Genomic DNA, 22,085 nt, shown 5'->3' with positions numbered 1-22,085 from the left:
CGCTGAATGGAAACGGTCAGGTCTCTCGCCCCCACTCTGCTCACTAGTTCACTGGGAGCACTCGGAAGTGTGGCATGTACACCTCAGTGAAGCCAGAACTTGAAGCAGGTAGAAGCTGTGAGATAACTCAACCTCTCCCAGCAGGTTTTCTCTTGAAAGGAAGATCAGAGTGGCAAGCCTCCACAGCTGCCACAATTAGTGTAATTGATATCTCTGCAATTTTACGTACTATACGAATTGTACTCAATGCATATAAAATATTTGAATCTCTGGAAAAAGAATGGAAACACTTAAAATGGAACGAAAATAAATTTGTTCTTTGTTACATTCAAAGTAGAGAATCCTTTGAGAAAGAATGTTGTCCTGGACCGTTTGCTATATAGTAAATATCTAGTAAGGCTTGGTAAGACTAAGTGACTGGCTACTTTCCTCATGAATTAGTCAAGGTAATTGATTTGGAAGTAGGAAATTTATTGAGCATGAACTATGACAATCTATTTTATATTTTACATAAATTATTTCATTTAATCTTTAAACAGCCTTGTGACATTTCAGTTCAACAAATGAAAAACTGAAATCTTTTTGTAGGAACAACGTGAACTAACTGTACTACCAGCCCATTAAAGCAGACCTGTGGAGAGCCTCCAAGGAAATTTTATATTTGGTTAGATGCCTTGAATTTACTAAGGATTGTCTTTCATCAGAGTAAAATGGTATCAAGTCAGTCTTACTATAGAAATTGGGAACTTTTTCAGAGTCCTCTATGTAAGTTCAAGTTTTGAATAATATCATATGTATAAATATGCATGGGAAATTCACCTTGAAGGAATTTATTCTAAAGTTACTTTTCATGATGTCTGCTAGGTTCATTAGCATTACTGTCTAGCAGAAAACAAGTAAGTATGTACCACTGAGAGAGTCAGGAATGCAGGTGAGAACAGACACTGGCAAAAATGTCAGCAGTAGTATGTGAAGACACATGAAGTAACAACACGTGAAACTGAAAGAAATTAAGAGAGGAAACCAATAAGAGATGGGGTGACTGAAAAATACAGATGAACCACAAGAGGAAGAAAATTAAAAATAAAATAAAAAACTCAAAACTAATAAAATCCTTAATAAAAATAATAAAATAATTATAATATTAAGAGTTGACTTACCCAATTACAGATCTGAAATCTTCAGAAGACACTGAATAATTTTTTTTAAATCATAACTTCAAAGACCTCTTTTTTCAGAAAAAAAGTAATGGAAATTATTTTTTTATACCACAGTTTGTTATAGCATATTGAATTAACATAAAACAATGTCTAAGTATAGAGTGCCATGCCTTGCAGAATAGATTTTACAAATTTTCAAGTAGTTGGCTATAACAGAGTGCTGGGAGAATGATAAAGAGCTTATGTTAAAGTTCTTTCTGATTTTTTTACCATACTGAACACAATAACAGCTAATTAAAAGATTATGGTTTTTTGTTTTTAGGATTTATAGCTTTGTCTCCAAAAGAGATGCATTTTTACCTGGAGTTTTAAGTTACTATATTCCAGACAGTTAAGTCATAAATAAAGCGTATTTTCTCCATAAAGATGGGAAATGTATTTATTAGTTCTACTGTGATTTTTTATTTGAAAACTTTAAGGTCATTAATCAAACTATAATTTACTTTTTATTAAAGTGGATTACTTATTGAGTTAAAACATAAAATATATTAAGATAGATTTACTAATAGTTTAACTGTCCAGATGCACTGTTAATTTGCATTGAAATGAAACACCTATAACATCTATAAGCATGACAATGTATGATATAAAAATTCAAAAATAATATAACCATTATTATAAACAAAACTATTTAGATTAACTGTAATAAAGAACACTATAGCTGAGAATCAACCTCATAAAATACCAAAGCAAAAATTAATCTAATTCATCAAAATCAATTAATCAAATAGTATTAATTTTTAAAACAATTATTATAAGTATAGTTAAAATAAACCTAAATAAGATAAATAGTGGGGTACCTCGATGGCTCAGTCAGTTAAGCAGCCAACTCTTGATTTCGGCTTAGGTTATTATCTCAGGGTTGTGAGATCAGCCCTATGTTGGGCTCTGCACTGAGCATGGAGCCTGCTTAGGATTCTCTCTCTAACTCACCTTCTACCCCTCCCCCTCACACTCCTGCAATCTCTCTCTCAAAAAATAAATAAACAAATTAAAAAAACAAACAAGCAATTTCTTTAAAAAATTAAAATAAAAGAATAAATTAATATGATAAATAGTATTAACTAATATATTTGTGCACAGGATGTAGTTACTGATATTTAACATTAAATATTATCATGCTTGTTTAATAATATAATCCAGATAACTTTTTTTAGAATTTTATTCACACAGTTTTAAGTTATCAGCAAGTCAGTATCTGACTTGTTAAGGATTTAATCACATACAATAAAAAAATACTAAAATAAATAACATTATGTGGTCATTCTCCTAGTCTGATTCAATCAAAGAGTAATGTTAGGCTCTTCTAAAAGTTTTATATAAAAAATATGTTGGAATAATTAAAATAATTTGAACATTAATTATACCTTAATATATATATTTCTCGTATGATTTCAGTGCTCTAGCCTCCTATTTACTTTATTAGGCATATTTCCAATCTTCTCCATTGGATCCTAAGTACATTGAAGCTAAAAATGATGCTTTGTCAATATGCATTTCTTAATGGTGAATACTTATGTAAAGACAACAGAGCATACTTAAAAAAAAGGCGAGGACTACCTGTGCTCAAATTTGACTAGGCTGCTATCCCTGGAAAAGCCTCTTAAACTGTGTGGGTTCCAATTTATTTACCTGCAGGATGAGGGAAAATATGTTACCAATGTCACATGACTGTTATGGGAATAAAATTTCAGAATATGCAAAAGTACTTATAAGACATTACATGTAGTGAATAGATGATGAATTCTGGCTTTTAATTATGACTGGGCACATACTCAGCAAGTGCTGTCTGATAAAGCAGATGTCATAAGATGACTTTATTTAGGATAGAAAGTTATACTTCTCATCATTAATATTTTAAATCGTAGATACTTAATAACTCAATTCAAATCTGAGAAGAAAATAAAGGATAGGGGCGCCTGGGTGGCTCAGTTGGTTGGGCGACTGCCTTCGGCTCAGGTCAGGATCCTGGAGTCCCTGGATCGAGTCCCGCATCGGGCTCCCTGCTCGGCGGGGAGCCTGCTTCTCCCTCTGACCCTCCCCCCTTTCATGTGCTCTCTCTCGCTCTCATTCTCTCTGTCTCAAATAAATAAATAAAATCTTTAAAAAAAAAAAGAAAATAAAGGATATATTTTCATCAAATCATTGCATTTTACCACAGACTAGAATGAAATTGTCTTCAGTTATATGAAGCATCATCGTTTGTACAACAGAAAAAGTGTCAAAATAATTTTTTTCTCTCATGATAAAACTAATTTTTTATTTTCAGAAAAGAATTATCTATTATAAAGTAGAGGATTTTGAAAGAATGATTATCACAATTGCTGGAACTTTAATTCTTCTCAAAAAAGTTTCTTATTCTGCTACTATCATTCATCTTCATCATCAGATTTACAAACTTACTGTAAAAAGAATTGTATTGTTATCTGTTATTGCTTCCAGACTTTTTTTTTTTTTTAAGATTTTATTTATTTGCGAGAGAGAGAGAGAGAGAGCATGCACAAGCAGAGGGCACGGCAGGCAGAGGGAGAAGCAGGCTCCCCGCAGAGCAAAGAGCCCGATGTGGGGCTTGATCCCAGGAGTCTGGGATCATAACCTGAGCCGAAAGCACACGCTTAACAGACTGAGCCCCTCAGGCGCCCCAAACTTCTTTTTTTAGCTTGTCAACAACATTGTTCTTACACAAGTTTGAAAGATTTTTTTTTTCCGTCCAAGATCGAACTGAAAAGATACAGAATGGGCAAGGATTAGAATGTGAAGATTTTATCTAATGTATTACTTTTATTCCAGGTATGTACTGAATTACAAATTCTACTATTTGATACTTTATTTCAGCAGCTGTACACAGAATAAGATTTATTTATCATGTAAACTAACTCATTCATTTCAAAGTGATTTTCAGAAATCTCTTACCTTACCATCTTTCCCCGCTATAGTGCTTATCTATATCCTTGAAAGGGAGAAATAAAAAAAGAAAAACATAAGAAAGGAAGATATGTTCTTCATTTGAACATGATTTCTTTTAATTCATTTCTATGATAATTTAATGCCAAGAGATATATTTCTAACTTCTTTTACAGACATAGTAAAAAAAAAAAAAAAACATTTGGAAATAATAAAAATGATACAGAAGGGTATAATCTGAAAAGTCCCTTTCCTACAATCCCTTCTAAATAATATAACTTCATATAAGATAACACTGTGAAAATTTTAAATATGTAAGTTCTCAATTCTTTAATTATGATTTTATGAAAAGTTAGGCTGAGACCTGAGGCCATAAATTTCAATATCACAAAACTATAAAGAATGGAAAACTTCGAGTTGTGGGAAAAGATCCTTTGAGATTATTATAAAGGACTGAGATACCTAACATTAGACAACTTCTTGTACAATGAAGAAGTCAACAGAATATTTATATGTTTGCTTCCTTAAATACACTGAAAATATAAACAGTAACTAGATTTGTTCAAAAGGTCTGTGTGCCATGTTTTACTTAATTTTATTTTCTCATTATCATGATAATCATGATTAAATTCTGATTTTTTTTAAGGAAACTTCCCTATGAGTTTCTACTTTAATACGGTTTATTCTAAATGTAATTTTCAGTTGTGACAGAATGAGGTTTATAGTTTATCAAGGAAATTTGGACTCGGAAATTGAATTCAAATTTTCTTACCAACCTTGTAATATTTAACTAACTCAATGACGAAGCTGTCAAGGATCTTGATGTAAATAATGGTAGTATGTATAGTTCTTATTTATGGGGGGTTAGAAAAAAAAAATCTATGTTTACTGCCTTGCATTAATTTCAGTCCAAATCAAAATTAATATTGCATGTAGGAAAATAATTTAATGGATAAAGCATAGTATCTAGATGCATTCCTCACTATTAACAATTCCTTGTGTATCCACCCAGAAACCTACTCTTCCTATCATATATTTTATATAGGTAATCTATTCTTTAATTTGCTTTATGGATATCAACATATCTTGAATGTTGAATTATCACTAAAGCCTGAACTGTCAAACAGACATGATTATAGATCTTACCCAATCTGACTGCCAAGTCAGCATCAGTATCTGGGAGGCCCCAGAACCATCAGATTTAGCTTCCTATTAATCTCCTCTCTACCACTGGGAGACATTTGGGTTCTGGAATGACTATCAAGCACCATCTGCAATACAAGTCAGTCTGGTGGTAAGTGGCTTATTTTCAGGATTTATCTTGTTAATCCCGTTAAAAAAAATTGCTGATAAAATGAAGGTATCCTAACAGCCCCGAGGTTATCTCCCAGCTAGAAAATGCTATCAGAAGACACACAGGAGGAGGGCAAGTGAGGTCAAAATTGCCTAAAGCATTGTGAGGATGGAAGAATTTTACAGACTTGTTTTTTACTCAGTATTTCCTACATATCCTTCCACAATAACCAGAAATCTTCCTCATCCTTTGTAAAGGCAGGTTGTCTACCCTAATTAGATGTTCCATACTTTTTAAAATTTTTTTACCAGAACTGTATTAATGAATTCTATATTTACCTCAAGTTTAATAATAAATGTTTTATCTTATTTATTTTATTTTAGTTTATTATTTATTTTATTTTATTTTATTTTATTTTATTTTATTTTATTCTATTCTATTTTTTACTAAGAAGGATAGGAGAATGGCTATTGGCAAACAACTAGAAGTCTCCAAGTTTGAACACCTTTTCATGGGTTTAAAAAAATTTGCATATCAATTTTTTCCTCTGTAATTCATATTCATGTTAATGACAGATTTTCTGTTTTTTATTATGTTGGTTTTAAGAGCCCTTGTTTTTTTTTTTAAAGATTTTATTTATTTATTTGAGAAAGAGAGAGAGAATATGAGCAGGGGAGGGGGCAGAGGGAGAAGTAGACACCCCACTGAGCAGGGAGCTGATGTGGGCCTCGATCCCAGGACCCTGGGATTATGACCTGAGCCAAAAGCAGACCCTTAACCAACTGAGCCACCCAGGTGCTCCAAGAGCCCCTTTTATATATACTCAGATACCAAAACCTTTGTTAGATATTTGAATTACAGTTATATTTTTTCCTAGTTTTTCATTTTTCTTTTGATTTACTTTCTAGTTCAGGTTGCTTTTAGACTCTATATAGTTGAACTTTTCATGGAGGTCATTATTTGAAAGTTAAAAGGATGAGAGTTTTATTAATTTTTTTCTAATTAAGAAATAGATAACACTAACCCATATACATTAGGCTAAATAGTGTTAAAAAATTATTCTGATGTTTGTTAAAAAGGTAAAGAAGATTGGGATACCTGGGTGGCTCAGTTGGTTAAGCATCTGGGTAAGCAACCAATTCTTGATTTCAGATCAGGTCATGATCTCAGGGTTCTGAGATGGAGCCCTCCCTAAGGCTCCCTGCTCAGTGGGGAGTCTGCTCCACTCCCTCCTTTTCTCCCTCTGCCCCTCCCCCTGCTTGTGCAGGTTCTCTCTCTCTCTAAAAATAAATAAAATCTTTAAAAAAAATAAGGAAGATTGTATTTGGGACTATTACAGCAAGAGCGAGAGATCAGGCTCAACTCAGACTACAAGGATGAGTGGGAATTAATAGCCAGGGAGCAGGGCAAGAAGCTCAGTGGATGGAAAATACTAAGAGGAGACATCAAGGGTAAGGGGATTTTTGCTAAATTCACTTAGCAGGATTCTTGCTGAACGCAGACCAGGGTGATCAGATATCAAGGGTGGAGGGATTGCCATTAAACTGACTTATCAGGATTCTTGATACAGTTGGCCCAGGCAGGTTGAAGACCTGGCCCAAAGATGAAGCTTTACCCAAAAACAGGCTCAGAGGAGCCTACCTAAAGTTTCATAAAGGAGTCTTTGTCAATAATTTTAAGGTAAAAGGAACAAGGTTAAAATGAAACCCCCTTTATTTTGACTTCCAACTTAAGTCAGATTATCCTGGGCTATTAAATATCCCTTGATAATAAAATAAATCAGTATATATGCATAAAAAATGCTGGAAAAGAGAAAGTGGGGCAAGAAAAAAACATAATCAATATAGCTGCCATTTGGGATATATAATATCCACACATCAGGAAGCATATGAGTGATCTTTTTAAAATATATATATGTATCAGTAATAAATTGTTAAATATATTGTGCATTCATAAACAATGACCTGTAATTTTCAAGGCACACGCAACCTGTAAACAAATAAAATATTCTAAAACCGGAATATTGTAACAATTTGAGCCTTTTGTGCTTTGTGAAATTTTTCAAATTAAAAAAATGCTGGAGAGGCAGAGCAAGATGGCGGAGGAGTAGGAGACGTGGATTTCGTCTCCTCTCAGGAATTCAGCTGGATAGGGATCAAACCATTCCGAACACCTACTAACTCAACAGGAGATCGAAGAAAAGAAGAGCAGCAACTCTCTGAACAGAAAAGCGACCACTTTCTTTCTGGAAGGTAGGATGTGCGGAGAAGTGAATCCGCGGCGATATTCGGGAGGATAGACGGCGGGGGAGGGGCCTCCGTCGGCCGCTTCTGGCAAGTGATAGAGCCGCGGAGCACAAAATCGGAACTTTTAAAAGTCTGCTCCGCTGAGGGACGTCACTCCGGTGGTTAAGCGAGCGTGGAACCCTCGTGGGACAGTGTGGTCTCAGGACCCTCAAGGTCACAGAAAGACTGGGGGTGGCTGAGTGCGGCAGAGCTCCCAGGTATCAGAGCGGGGAAGCCAGCTGCAGAGACAGAGCCAAGGAGTGGGCTCTCAGCTCGGGGTTGCCATAAACTGTGATCTGTGGCACAGTTGGGCCCCTGCTCCTCCAGCAGGGACCCAACAAGCGGCAGATCCGGGAAGACTCCCCTTCCTCCCCTGGGAGGAGAGCCACGGGAGCGCAGGGCAGGGATCTGCTGGGTTTGGAGACTCCACACGGGGTCGGGTGCCAGAGATAGAAACGCTCGGTCACAGGCAGGGTGAGCACGGAGTGTGGCCGGAGACCGGGGAGACAGGAGTGATTGACGGCTTTACTCTGGGGGCTCAATGAGGAGCGGGGCGCGAGTTCTCACCTCCTCCAGGGCGGAGATTGGGAGGCCGCCATTTTCACTCTCCGCCTCCAAGGCTGTACGGAAAGCTTGCAGGGAACAAAAGCTCTGGCGAGCAAACCCGAGCGTATTACTTAGCCCGGAAGGGGGCAAGGGCAGGGCAATTCCGCCTCCGGCAAAGACATTTGGGAACCATGGCAACAGGCCCCTCCCCAGAAGATCAGCGAGAACAGCCAGCCAAGACCACGTTTACCGATCAATGAGAATGGCAGAACTCCAGCGCTAGGGGAATAATGCACATAGAATTCATGGCTTTTTTACCATGATTCTTTAGTCTTTCAAAGTTAATTTTTTTAAACTGTCTTCTTTTTTTTTTGAATTTTTCTTTTTCCCTTTTTCAACCAACATCTTATCAATCCCTTTTTAAAAAAAAAAAATTTATTTTTCATTTTTATTTTTCATTTTTAGAGTCATATTCTATCCCTTCAGAGTAGTTACCTGTATTTTTGGCATATATATATAAGTTGTTCTTTCTTTAAAATTTTGAGATAGTTTCTTCTAACAGATCAAAATATACCCTAAATCTCTAGTGTATGTTTTTTTTCTACTCCCCTGCCTGATCACATTCTCTCCCTTTTTTTTCTTTTTTCTTTATTCTTTTTTTTTTTAAATCCTCTTCTTTCTTTTTTCAAACAACTTCTTTATCAATTCCTTTTATAAAATTTTTTATAATTTCCATCTTTACAGTCATATTCCATCCCTTCATCATATCAACCCTCATTTTTGTACATATATAAGTTTTTCTTTCTTTAAAATTTTGGGAGGCACTTTCTTCTAAAAGACCAAAATACACCCCAAATCTAGTGTGTGGCACTGATCTATATACCAGCCTGATCATATTTGATCACATTCTGTTTTTTTTTTTGTTTTGTTCTGTTTTTGTTTGTATTTATCTTTATCTTTTTCTTTTTCTTTTTTTTCTTTTTCTTTTTTCTCTCTTTCCCTTTCTTTTCCCACTGCTTCAGGTCTTTTCTGATTTGTTTAGAGTATATTTTCTGGGAACGTTGTTACCCTGTTAGCATTTTGTTCTCTCATTAATCTATTCCCCTCTGGGCAAAATGACAAGATGGAAAAAATCACCTCAACAAAAAGAACAAGAGGTAGTACCGACTGCCAGGGACCTACTCAATACGGACATTAGTATGTTGTCAGATCTAGAGTTCAGAATCATCACTTTAAAGATACTAGCTGGGCTTGAAAAAAGCATGGAAGTTATTAGAGAAACCCTTTCTGGAGAAGTAAAACAACTAAAAGCTAACCAAGTCAAAATCAAAAAGGGTGCAATCAAATCAATGAGGTGCAATCAAATATGGGGGCACTAACTGCTAGGATAAATGAGGCAGAAGAGAGAATCAGTGATACAGAAGACCAAATGATGGAAAATAAAGAAGCTGAGAAAAAGAGAGATAAACAACTACTGGATCACGAGGGCAGAATTTGAGAGATAAGCGATACCATAAGACGAAACATTAGAATAATTGGGATCCCAGAAGAAGAAGAAAGAGAGAGAGGGGCAGAAGGTATACTGGAGCAAATTATAGCAGAGAACTTCCCTAATTTGGGGAAGGAAACAGGCATCAAAATCCAGGAAGCACAGAGAACCCCCCTCAAAATCAATAAAAATAGGTCAACACCCCGACATCTACTAGTAAAACTTACGAGTCTCAGAGACAAAAAGAAAATCCTGAAAGCAGCTCGGAAGAAAGAGATATGTAACCTAAAATGGTAGAAACATTAGATTGGCAACAGACCTATCCACAGAGACCTGGCAGGCCAGAAAGGACTGGCAGGATATAATCAGAGCACTAAATGAGAAAGATATGCAGCCAAGAATACTATATCCAGCTAGGCTGTCATTGAAAATAGAAGGGGAGATAAAAAGCTTCCAGGACAAGCAAAAACTTAAGGAATTTGCAAACACAACACCAGCCCTACAAGAAATATTGAAAGGGGTTCTCTAAGCAAAAAGAGAGCCTAAAAGCAACATAGACCAGAAAGGAACACAGACAATATACAGTAACAGTCACCTTACAGGCAATACAATGGCACTAAATTCCTATCTTTCAATACTTACCCTGAATGTAAATGGGCTAAATGCCCCAATCAAAAGACACAGGCTATCAGATTGGATTAAAAAACAAGACCCATCAATATGCTGTCTGCAAGAGACTCATTTTAGGCCCAAAGACACCCCCAGATTTAAAGTGAGGGGGTGGAAAACTATTTACCATACTAATGGACACCAAAAGAAAGCTGGGGTGACAATCTTATATCAGACAAATTAGATTTTAAACCAAAGACTGTAATAAGAGATGAGGAAGGACACTATATCCTACTTAAAGGGTCTATCCAACAAGAAGATCTAACAATTGTAAATATCTATGCCCCTAACATGGAAGCAGCCAATTATATAAGCAATTAATAACAAAAGCAAAGAAACACATCGACAACAATACAATAATAGTGGGGGACTTTAACACCCCCTTCACTGAAATGGACAGATCATCTAAGCAAAAGATCAACAAGGAAATAAAGACCTTAAATGACACACTGGACCAAATGGACTTCACAGACATATTCAGAACATTCCATCCCAAAGCAACAGAATATACATTCTTCTCTAGTGCCCATGGAACATTCTCCAGAATCAATCACATCCTAGGTCATAAATCAGGTCTCAACCAGTACCAAAAGATTGGGATCATTCCCTGCCTATTTTCAGACCACAATGCTTTGAAACTAGAACTCAATCACAAGAGGAAAGTCAGAAAGAACTCAAATACATGGAGGCTAAAGAGCATCCTACTAAAGAATGAATGGGTCAACCAGGAAATTAAGGAAGAATTTAAAAAATTCATGTAAACGAATGAAAATGAAAACACAACTGCTCAGAATCTTTGGGATGCAGCAAAGGCAGTCCTAGGAGAAAAGTATATAGCAAAACAAGCCTTTCTCAAGAAACAGGAAAGGTCTCAAGTACACAACCTAACCCTACACCTAAAGGAGCTGGAGCAAGAACAGCAAATAAAGCCTAAACCCAGCAGGAGAAGAGAAATAATAAAGATCAGAGCAGAAATCAATGAAATAGAAACCACAAGAACAGTAGAACAGATCAACGAAACTAGGAGCTGGTTCTTTGAAGGAATTAATAAGATTGATAAACCCCTGGCCAGACTTATCAAAGAGAAAAGAGAAAGGACCCAAATCAACAAAATCATGAATGAAAGAGGAGAGATCACAACCAACACCAAAGAAATACAAACAATTATAACAACTTATTATGAGCAACTCTATGCCAGCAAATTAGATAACCTGGAAGAAATGGATGCATTCCTAGAGACCTATAAACTACCAAAACTGAACCAGGAAGAAATAGAAAACCTGAACAGACCTATAACCATGAAGGAAATTGAAGCAGTCATCAAAAATCTCCCAAAAAACAAAAGCCCAGGGCCAGATGGCTTCCCAGGGGAATTCTACCAAACATTTCAAGAAGAATTAATACCTATTCTTCTGAAACTGTTCCAAAAAATAGAAATAGAAGGAAAACTTCCAAACTCATTTTATGAGGCCACCATTACCTTGTTCCCCAAACCAGACAAAGATCCCATCAAAAAGGAGAATTACAGACCAATATCCCTGATGAACATGGATGCAAAAATTCTCACCAAAATACTAGCCAATAGGATCCAATAGTACATTAAAAGGATTATTCACCACGACCAAGTGGGATTTATCTCTGGGATGCAAGGTTGGTTCAACATCCGCAAATCAATCAACATGGTGCAATACATTAACAAAAGAAAGAACAAGAATCATATGATCCTCTCAATAGATGCAGAAAAAGCATTTGACAAAGTATAGCATCCTTTCTTGATCCAAACTCTTCAGAGTATAGGCATAGAGGGTACATACCTCAATATCATAAAAGCCATCTATGAAAAACCTACAGCGAATATCATTCTCAATGGGGAAAAACTGAGAGCTTTCCGCCTAAGGTCAGGAACACGGCAGGGATGTCCACTATCACCTCCGCTATTCAACATAGTATTAGAAGTCCTAGCCACAGCAATCAGACAACAAAAAGAAATCAAAGGCATCCAAATCAGCAAAGAAGTCAAACTCTCACTCTTTGCAGATGATATGATACTTTATGTGGAAAACCCAAAAGACTCCACCCCAAAACTGCTAGAACTCATATAGGAATTCAGTAAAGTGGCAGGATATAAAATCAATGCACAGAAGTCAGTGGCATTCCTATACACCAACAACAAAACAGAAGGAAGAGAAATTAAGGAGTCAATCCCATTTACAATTGCACCCAAAACCATAAGATACCTAGGCATAAATCTAACCAAAGAGGCAAAGAATCTGTACTCAGAAAACTATAAAATACTCATGAAAGAAATTGAGGAAGACACAAAGAAATGGAAAAATGTTCCATACTCATGGATTGGAAGAACAAATATTGTGAAGATGTTAATGCTACCTAGAGCAATCTACGCATTCAATGCAATCCCCATCAAAATACCATCCACTTTTTTCAAAGAAATGGAACAAATAATCCTAAAATTTGTAGGGAACCAGAAAAGACCCCGCATAGCCAGAGGAATGTTGAAAAAGGAAAGCAAAGCTGGTGGCATCACAATTCCGGACTTCCAGCTCTATTACAAAGCTGTCATCATCATGACAGTATGGTACTGGCACAAAAACAGACACACAGATCAATGGAACAGAATAGAGAGCCCAGAAATGGACCCTCAACTCTATGGTCAACTAATCTTCAACAAAGCAGGAAAGAATGTCCAACGGAAAAAAGACAGTCTCTTCAACAAATGGTGGTGGAAAAATTGGATAGCCACATGCAGAAGAATGAAACTGGACCATTTCCTTACACCACACACAAAAATAGACTCCAAATGGTTGAAAGACCTCAGTGTGAGACAGAAGTCCATCAAAATCCTAAAGGAGAACACAGGCAGCAACCTCTTTGACCTCAGCCGCAGCAACTTCTTCCTAGAAACATCGCCAAAGGCAAGGGAAGCAAGAGCAAAAATGAACTATTGGGACTTCATCAAGATAAAAAGCTTTTGCAAAGCAAAGGAAACCGTCAACAAAACCAAAAGACAACCGACAGAATGGGAGAAGATATTTGCAAATGACATATCAGATAAAGGTCTAGTATCCAAAATCTATAAAGAACTTATCAAACTCAACAGCCAAAGAACAAAGAATCCAATCAAGAAATGGGCAGAAGACATGAAAAGACATTTTTCCAAAGAAGACATCCAAATGGACAACAGACACATGAAAAAGTGCTCAATATCGCTCGGTATCAGGGAAATCCAAATCAAAACCTCAATGAGATACCACCTCACGCCAGTCAGAATGGCTAAAATTAACAAGTCAGGAAACAAAAGATGTCAGGGATGCGGAGAAAGGGGAACCCTCCTACACTGTTGGTGGGAATGCAAGCTGGTGCAGCCACTCTGGAAAACAGTATGGAGGTTCCTCAAAAAATTGAAAATAGAGCTACCATATGATCCAGCAATTGCACTACTGGGTATTTACCCCAAAGATACAAAAGTAGGGATCCGAAGGGCTACGTGCACCCCGATGTTTATAGCAGCAATGTCCACAATAGCCAAACTATGGAAAGAGCCAAGATGTCCATCGACAGATGAATGGATAAAGAAGAAGTGGTATATATATACGATGGAATATTATGCAGCCATCAAAAGGAATGAGATCTTGCCATTTGCAACGACGTGGATGGAACTGGAGGGTATTATGCTGAGCGAAATAAGTCAAACAGAGAAAGACATGTATCATATGACCTCACTGATATGAGGAATTCTTAATCTCAGGAAACAAACTGAGGGTTGCTGGAGTGGGGGGTGGGGTGGGAGGGATGGGGTGACTGGGTGATAGACACTGGAGAGGGTATGTGCTCTGGTAAGCGCTGTGAATTGCAAGACTGTTGAATCTCAGATTTGTACCTCTGAAACAAATAATGCAATATATGTTAAGAAAAAAAAAAAAGAAGAAGATAGCAGGAGGGGAAGAATGAAGGGGGGGAAATTGGAGGGGTAGACGATCCATGAGAGACGATGGACTCTGAAAAACAAACTGATGGTTCTAGAGGGGAGGGGGATGGGAGGATGGGTTAGCCTGGTGATGGGTATTGAGGAGGGCACGTTCTGCATGGAACACTGGGTGTTATACACAAACAATGAGTCATGGAACACTATATCTAAAACTAATGATGTAATGTATGGGGATTAACATAACAATAAAAAAATTTAAAAAAATGCATGTGATTAAAACCAAAGAGATTTGATTTTATCACTAGTTTAAGCTAATAGTTTATGGCTTAATTTGGAAAAACAAAAAGATATATTGAATTAGTAAAGAAAAAGGACACCAAATAAACTTGTTCTTATATATCTCCTGAGATGTCAAAAGAAAGTTACAAACAAATCATAATTTTATTGTACAATATAAAATATATATATGTATATTATTATTTTGGTGATTGTTATGTAATATGTAGAAAGAAATTCACTAAAAGTCAATAATTCATATGTTTAAGGTGTGATGGTTAATACAGTAGAGAATGTACGCATATAAAATATATACACATGCATAGTAATAAAATGGTTACATTTTATCTAAAAAAATATTCACAGGTAACTCAAAAGATAAAAATAATAATATGCCATCATATTTTGCATTAGAAACTTTTTATTACAGCAATTTCTCTCTAGTTCTTTATTCTTAACAAAAATGTGAAAGCATCATGTCTAGAAACCAATTGCACTGCCATTATGTATAGAAGAATAAAGGATGACTGAGTCTCTGTAAAAACACAAAGCTGTAATGTGGACCTTTTTTTAATTCCTGATGAATGAAATGAAGCACTCATTACATTGCATAAATTAATTGGTAACCACATAATCCACATAATTCCAATGAAATCACATTGAATCTTGTGGAATTAACAGCTCCAGACCATCTTGCAATTATGTTAGCAGCGCTGTTTCTCACATAAAAATGTCATAGAAAATAAATGATGTTAATATTTACCCTATGAATAACAGTTTCATAGTCCACATGGTGAGTTAAACCACTAATGGCTAATCAGAAATGACATAACTGATGCCAAGAAAATATAACTCACTATGAGAAAAAAAATTGCTATGGATTAATAAAGTAAATCCAACATAGAAAACAAGAACAAATCCCGAATAAACTATTTAAATTAATAGGAGCTGCTGTTTTCTTATGACATTATATATCATAATCTGATTTACAGAGTTATGCAGACCACTACCCACAATTTCATATCCATGAACAGAGTCAGAAAGCAAAATTCCATTTTGTAAATAAAAGATTGTATATATCTTCACCTTTTAGGCTAATGTTTGCTTCATTGGGAGTATGTTTTCTTTTTCAATTATATAAAAATGCATACTCTTTATACTTTTATAAAGGTTGTCAGATTAAATATTTTTAAAGTATGTCTCTTGTTTTAGAAGTTGATGTTAGTTTTACATTTATGTCCCATTGGCCCTTGGCAAATACTTATTGTAATCATGTTAAACCTAATCATTCAAAGTGGTTAGAAAATAAAAATTGATTTTCTTACTCTTAAAACACTCTTAAAACTCTTAAAACTCTAGACATGATGCAAATATTCTTAAAATATAAACAAAGACTTGAGAAATTCTCAAATAGCATAAACACACACATACACACATACCACACAGATACACACACATACACATATATATATATACACACACACCAAGTAATTTTTTCTTCAGGGCATGTTGATATGCTTAATGTAACTCATACTGGCAAGTCAATCTAGCTTTCTCACTGGATATTGTTTTCAAGGTTGCTGAGCTGAATATTCTTGGCTCTAACAAGTTTCATCAGAATTTGATCTATATCAGTAAAGGTAACGAAAGGATTTTGTCTTGAGGGTCAGCCAACTCTGATTAATTGGTAACATCTGCTTGGATTGTTACGTAGAAAAGGATATTAACATTGTATATAAGTTTAGCAAGAAAGATCATTAAGAACATGATATTCTTTGCCCATTCTTTCACTCAGTACAACTGAAGACTTGGCATTGAAGGGTTATCTTAGAAAACCAACTAGTTTATTCATGGCCATTTATCAAGAAAAACTATTTCCCCCATCTTGTTCACACTCATAAGTTTTATACATACTGTAAACTCATTACATAGAAATTATCACAACTTTTAATTATTTTAAAAGTCATAGTAGAGTATAAACTTCTCTATGGCATTATTTCTTTCTTTCTTTTTTTTTTTTAAAGATTTTATTTATTTATTCGACAGAGAGAGTGAGAGAGTACAAGCAGGGAGGAGTAGTAGAGGGAGAGAGAGAAGCAGGCCTCCCGCTGAGCAGGGAGCCGGATGCGGGGCTCCATCCCAGGACCCTGAGATCATGACCTGTGCCGAAGGCAGACGCTTAACCATCTGAGCCACCCAGGCGCCCCTCTATGGCATTATTTCTAATAGTACATGCTCAATAAATGTTCATTTCATGAATAAATGAATGAACAGGTGATATCATTTTGAGGTTTAGACATTAATATTCTCTTAGTGGAAACAACCCAAAAGCAACTATTGAAGATATAATTTAGTCCTAAGGCCAAATACATGATCCATGTGTTAAATCAAGTTGGCATGATATATATTTCCTATTCTAATGGACTGTATAATTTAATTCATCAAAAAAGATCTCTGCTCTGCCAAAGGCAGCTTTCATTTAATCTTATCACATGGTTTGGAAAGAGCTTTCTTTGTTTCCTGAATGAGTTTAGCTTGATTTCTTCTGAATGCAGCCAAATTTGAGAGAATGGCAAAGCTATAGACGGCCGTGAAAGAATGCAACCATGAGCTTCTAAAAAATAATTATTAATTCAGAAGGCTATTGAGTACTAGACACTAATGGAAAACAGCTTTGTAATGCCATATAAAATGAAAAATGGCACACAACCCTGAAAGCAATGCATTTCTGAAATTTCAAAAATACTTTAACAAGAGATGTGCCAAGTACATGTCATTGTTGGCCTTTAACTATAAAAGTTTACATATACTTTTATTCATCCACCTGCTCATTTATTTATACAGTACATTATGTGTTCTTTTTGTGTGTCATTTAGTCTTCAAGACACTGAGGATTTGAAGAAAAATAGTATAGAAAATCTTCCATGGAGGCCATTTAATTCTCCTTGCTGGGTTGTTAAGAATGTGTTAAGTATTGGTTGATTCTGTCCAAGTATGGCATTGAGTTCAAAGAATGAAATAATGCTGGGATCTCTTAATATGTACTGCTTAGAAGTTAGATAGTAAAATAATTATTTATAATGAAAACACTGCAAACTATTTTTATGAGCAAACGTTTAATTCTGTTATTTTATAAAGAACAAGATCTATTGAAGGTCATGGACTTTTCTTTCGTAATTTCTAATTAATATTAATAGTACAGATAACACATCAAAAACACTGTTCCCCATTTCCTCATTAAAAAAACTGAGTGTACGTTTTGTGCCAAGCCCTGGGATATAAAAATGAAAATATCATACTCTGTGCCCTTGATAAACTCATATTTTAATGACTTTTTCTGATATATGCAAAATACAGGCTAATAAAATGCTTGTTTCACCCTGAGGGTATTCAGAAAAAGCTTAGCTGAAATGTAGAGGAGTTGGAATAAGAATGGAAAAAGCGATCCCGATAGAGAGGACAGCATGTGTAAAGGTAAGGGAAAAACAGCATCATGATATGTTGGCAAACAATGTTTTACTATAGAAGGAGCATAGATTATTTGCAGGGGAGAGGTTAGAGAGGAGAGCTTTGAACTTTTTACAATACCATGGACTGAACCAATATGAACTCCTGTGCCCCAAACCATAGAAATGTAACCCCCCCCCCAAAAAAAAAGAAGAAGAAAAAGAGGGAAAGATGAGTTTGAAAAACTAGTGAAATGTCTTGGTATTTCTTGGTTTGTAGCTGTATCACTTTAATCTCTGTATCCTTTATTTTATGGCCTTCCTTCTGCATGTTTATGCATCTTTAAGTGTCTTTATAAGGACACCAGTCATTGAATTTAAGAAATTACTCTGAAATCCAGTATGACCTCATTTTAATTTTGTTACATCTTCAAATATTCTATTTCCAAATAAATTTATATTTACAGGTACCAGGGCTGAAATCTTCAACATATCTCCTTTGGGGGGAGGGGGGAGGAAGGCATAATTTAACCCACAAGGCAGACTAAGAATGTTCATGATATTGCCTGACACAAGATCTATATCATATATATATATATATGTGAAGAGTCTAAATTTATATTACCTGTCTAGTGAAAGAATCGCCAATGTGAGTGATTAACATAAAAAGTAATTTCAAACTGGTTGAATTCCTAGAGCTTCTAAAAAAGGCAAAAGAAAAGTTCTTTCCTAGTGGCATTCATACAACCCAATATGAGACTACTACAGAAAAACAAAAACAAAATCAAACAAAACACAACCATTGAAAATCACATCATGAAATGAGCCACCATTAGGAACGATCAGCTGACACAATGAACAAACAGGATGCAAGAGGCATGTGTCTAGATTCAGCACCTCTATTTCTTACTGCAGTTCCTCAAGAGCCACTTACACCATGGGTGTAGGTGACCACCTCAAGCAAGTACATCAAAAAATCTACTCACTGGTTCCAATCATCTTTTGATCTTGGAGTAGACATCAGCCAATCCTACTTTAATGCAACCCTCAAATTCTCATAGTGATTTCTATAGGACAATGCCTCATATGGTCATACTTTTAAGCCAGTTTTCCACTGCCTTTCTGCATGACTATATGACCAGGCCGTTGACTATTGCCCATGAGTCAGTAAAAACTCAAGCACTGGGAAGACAGCCTGGAATTTTATCCCACCACGCTGATGTGTTTTTACCCTCCCCAGTCAGAGTGCTAGCCTTCCAAACAGCATACTATCTATTCACTTAGGAACTGCTATCCATAGAGCAAGCAGCTCTTAGTTGGTCAATCAAAAGCTATTTATAGGGCACCACCCAAATGGCAATAGGATCAGGCAGCAGTTCAGGCCGTTTCAAAGTTATTCCTGGGGAAAGACAGTCTACCTGCCTGTATACATACTGAGTATGTATATTGTCTCTTTGTCTCTATTTGTCTGTCTTCTCCCATGTGTCACGTGTTCCGACACAAGCCATTGTCATCTTATTAGGGAACACTTCTGGACACTAACCTTTCCCTTAGGTTGTTTCTCTGACATCACCCAGGAAATATGGATATTTCAGGTTTCAAGATTATTTTATGTCATTCACTCGTAGAGGCTGTTTTACTCAATGTCTGATAGCAAGCTAGTAATTGCCCTCAGATAGAAAGTCTTTGATCCAAAATCCCATCAAGTTATTACTGGGTGGTGCTCACAGGCTTTTGCCAAAAGCTCTTGTTGCTTAAAGACTTCAAGATAGCTTTCAAGCAGTTTAGCAATATTTCCAGTTGTGAGGTATGCATCTCCTCAAATCCAAATAAACCAACTAGATGCTGATATTCTAATGTATTTTGTCCAATAGACATCTTTAAATTAATATCCTGTGTGGGCTCTGGTATCTTAACTAATCACATGAACAATGACCCAATTTCCAAATAAGATCACATTCTGAAGTACTGGGGGTTAGGACTTCAACATATATATTTTTTTAATTTCAATCTATAAAAAGGCCCTTAGAATCTCAGAGATTGTGTTCTAAATCAGAACTCTTTGAAGAAATAAATGAGCCACATATGTAATTTTTAAGTATCTATAGCCACATTTAAAAAATTAAAAGAAACAGGAAAAACTACTTTTCTAGGTTACCCAGGGCTCTGAAATGGGAACCTCATGGATGGGGGTAGGAGGCTGGCTTTTATCTGAATTATTTTTTTTTAGTATTTGTAAAATATAAACATTAATAAATATTTTATGTATTTGTTATATTAAATGTTAATGAGATTCAGGTTATATGTAGATTTTTTTCAGGTTACACAATTTTATTTTTTCAAAATGTTTTCCAAATGTGCATGCAAAATATACATACAAAAAGGATTAGGTAAATTGATAGTGGCCTAATATGATGGAAAAATCACACGTTCTTGGAATTGTACGTGTGAGAGAGCTCTACTCTTTTATATTAGCATTTAGAGTTAATTTTGTTTGTGATATCAGAAGGCTTAAGAGTATTGTAATTAAAACTATGCAGGTCATAAATTTTAATCATTAATTTAGTACTAAAAGGTATGTGAATAGCATAGAAATCATCTTTCTGTTTTTTTTTTTTTTTTTTCTAATTGCCATCTCAAGTTAAGGAAAAAATTTATCACCTTACTTTTCCTATAAAGCCTGCTTAATTCTTGCCACACTCCTCTCACCTATCCAGTAAGCACAGACTTTTCAGAACTAGCAGAATAAAGCACAATGGCAAAGTACTGTCAACAAACACCCTGCCTCATATAAAGTATTTTATAGCTCAGCAGGAGGTAATGGTTAATGAAATTGATAAGATGGAAACATTTCAAATAATTTTTTGCCATCATAATTCCACCATGGACTCTTCAGTGTTGTTTAATACATCAGCATAATCAACCTTGCCCAGTAACATTTATCAAAAGGGCAGACTTGTTCTTATCAATATAAACTCTATACCTGGGATTTAAATGCTATTTCATTATTGAAAATTATATTTTTTTCAGGTCTTCCAGCAAGAGGGAAAAAAATCTTGTATAATTAATATAACAATAACATAATAATAATATTAATAAATAATTTTTAATATCATAATACTATGACTAAATGAATGGAAACATTATCTTAAATGATTTTTCTTAAATGGGACACCTGGGTGGCTCAGTTGGTTATATTGAAATCAACTCTTGATTTCAGATCAGGTCATGATCTCAGGATCTTGAGATGAAGCCCTGTATCAGGCTCTGTGCTCAGCAGGGTGTCTGCTTGGAATTCCTTATCTCCCTCTCTCTCCTCGCCTCTCTCTCTCTCTTTCTCTCTAACAAATAAATAAATCTTTAAAATAAATAAACAAATAAATGATTTCTCTTAAATCTACAAATAATAAAGAAATACTTTAGAGTGTTAGGTATAAATAACAGGAAATATCGCTATATAATTCCTTATAGTTTTAATTTATGGCTCATGCTCTATCTAGCTGCAGTTTACTTAAAATGTAATACCTAGGAAATGCTATTTGAATAGTATCTATTATTAATCAATAGGCTCTTTTGACAAAATCATAACTGTGCTTATTGATAGCACAATATTGTAGCAATATTTTATCAAACTACCATTAAAGAAATTACTCTGGTAACAATTTTACTTTTTAAAAAAGTACAAACTAATATTATTAAATGGAGTTTTATCAAACTCTCTAAAAGCAGAAAAGTTTTCTTGCTTGTAAGTTAGAAATCATCATCATTTGAAAGGCAATTTAGGGATGCCTCGGTGGCTCGGTCGGTTACATGTCTGCCTTCAGCTCAGGTCATGACCCCTGCTCAGTGGGGAATCTGCTTCTCCCTCTGCCTGCCATTCCCCCTGCTTGTGCACTCGCATTCTCTCTCTCTCTCTCTGACAAATAAAATCTAAAAAAAAAAGAAAGAAAGAAAGAAAGAAAGAAAGAAAGAAAGAAAGAAAGAAAGAAAGAAAGAAAGAAAGAAAGAAA

This window comes from Mirounga leonina, unplaced genomic scaffold, assembly GCF_011800145.1.
Source record: "Mirounga leonina isolate KUSES-001 unplaced genomic scaffold, KU_Mleo_1.0 Mir_169, whole genome shotgun sequence".
Classification (NCBI taxonomy): domain Eukaryota; kingdom Metazoa; phylum Chordata; class Mammalia; order Carnivora; family Phocidae; genus Mirounga; species Mirounga leonina.
Note: the sequence above shows the minus strand (reverse complement) of the source record.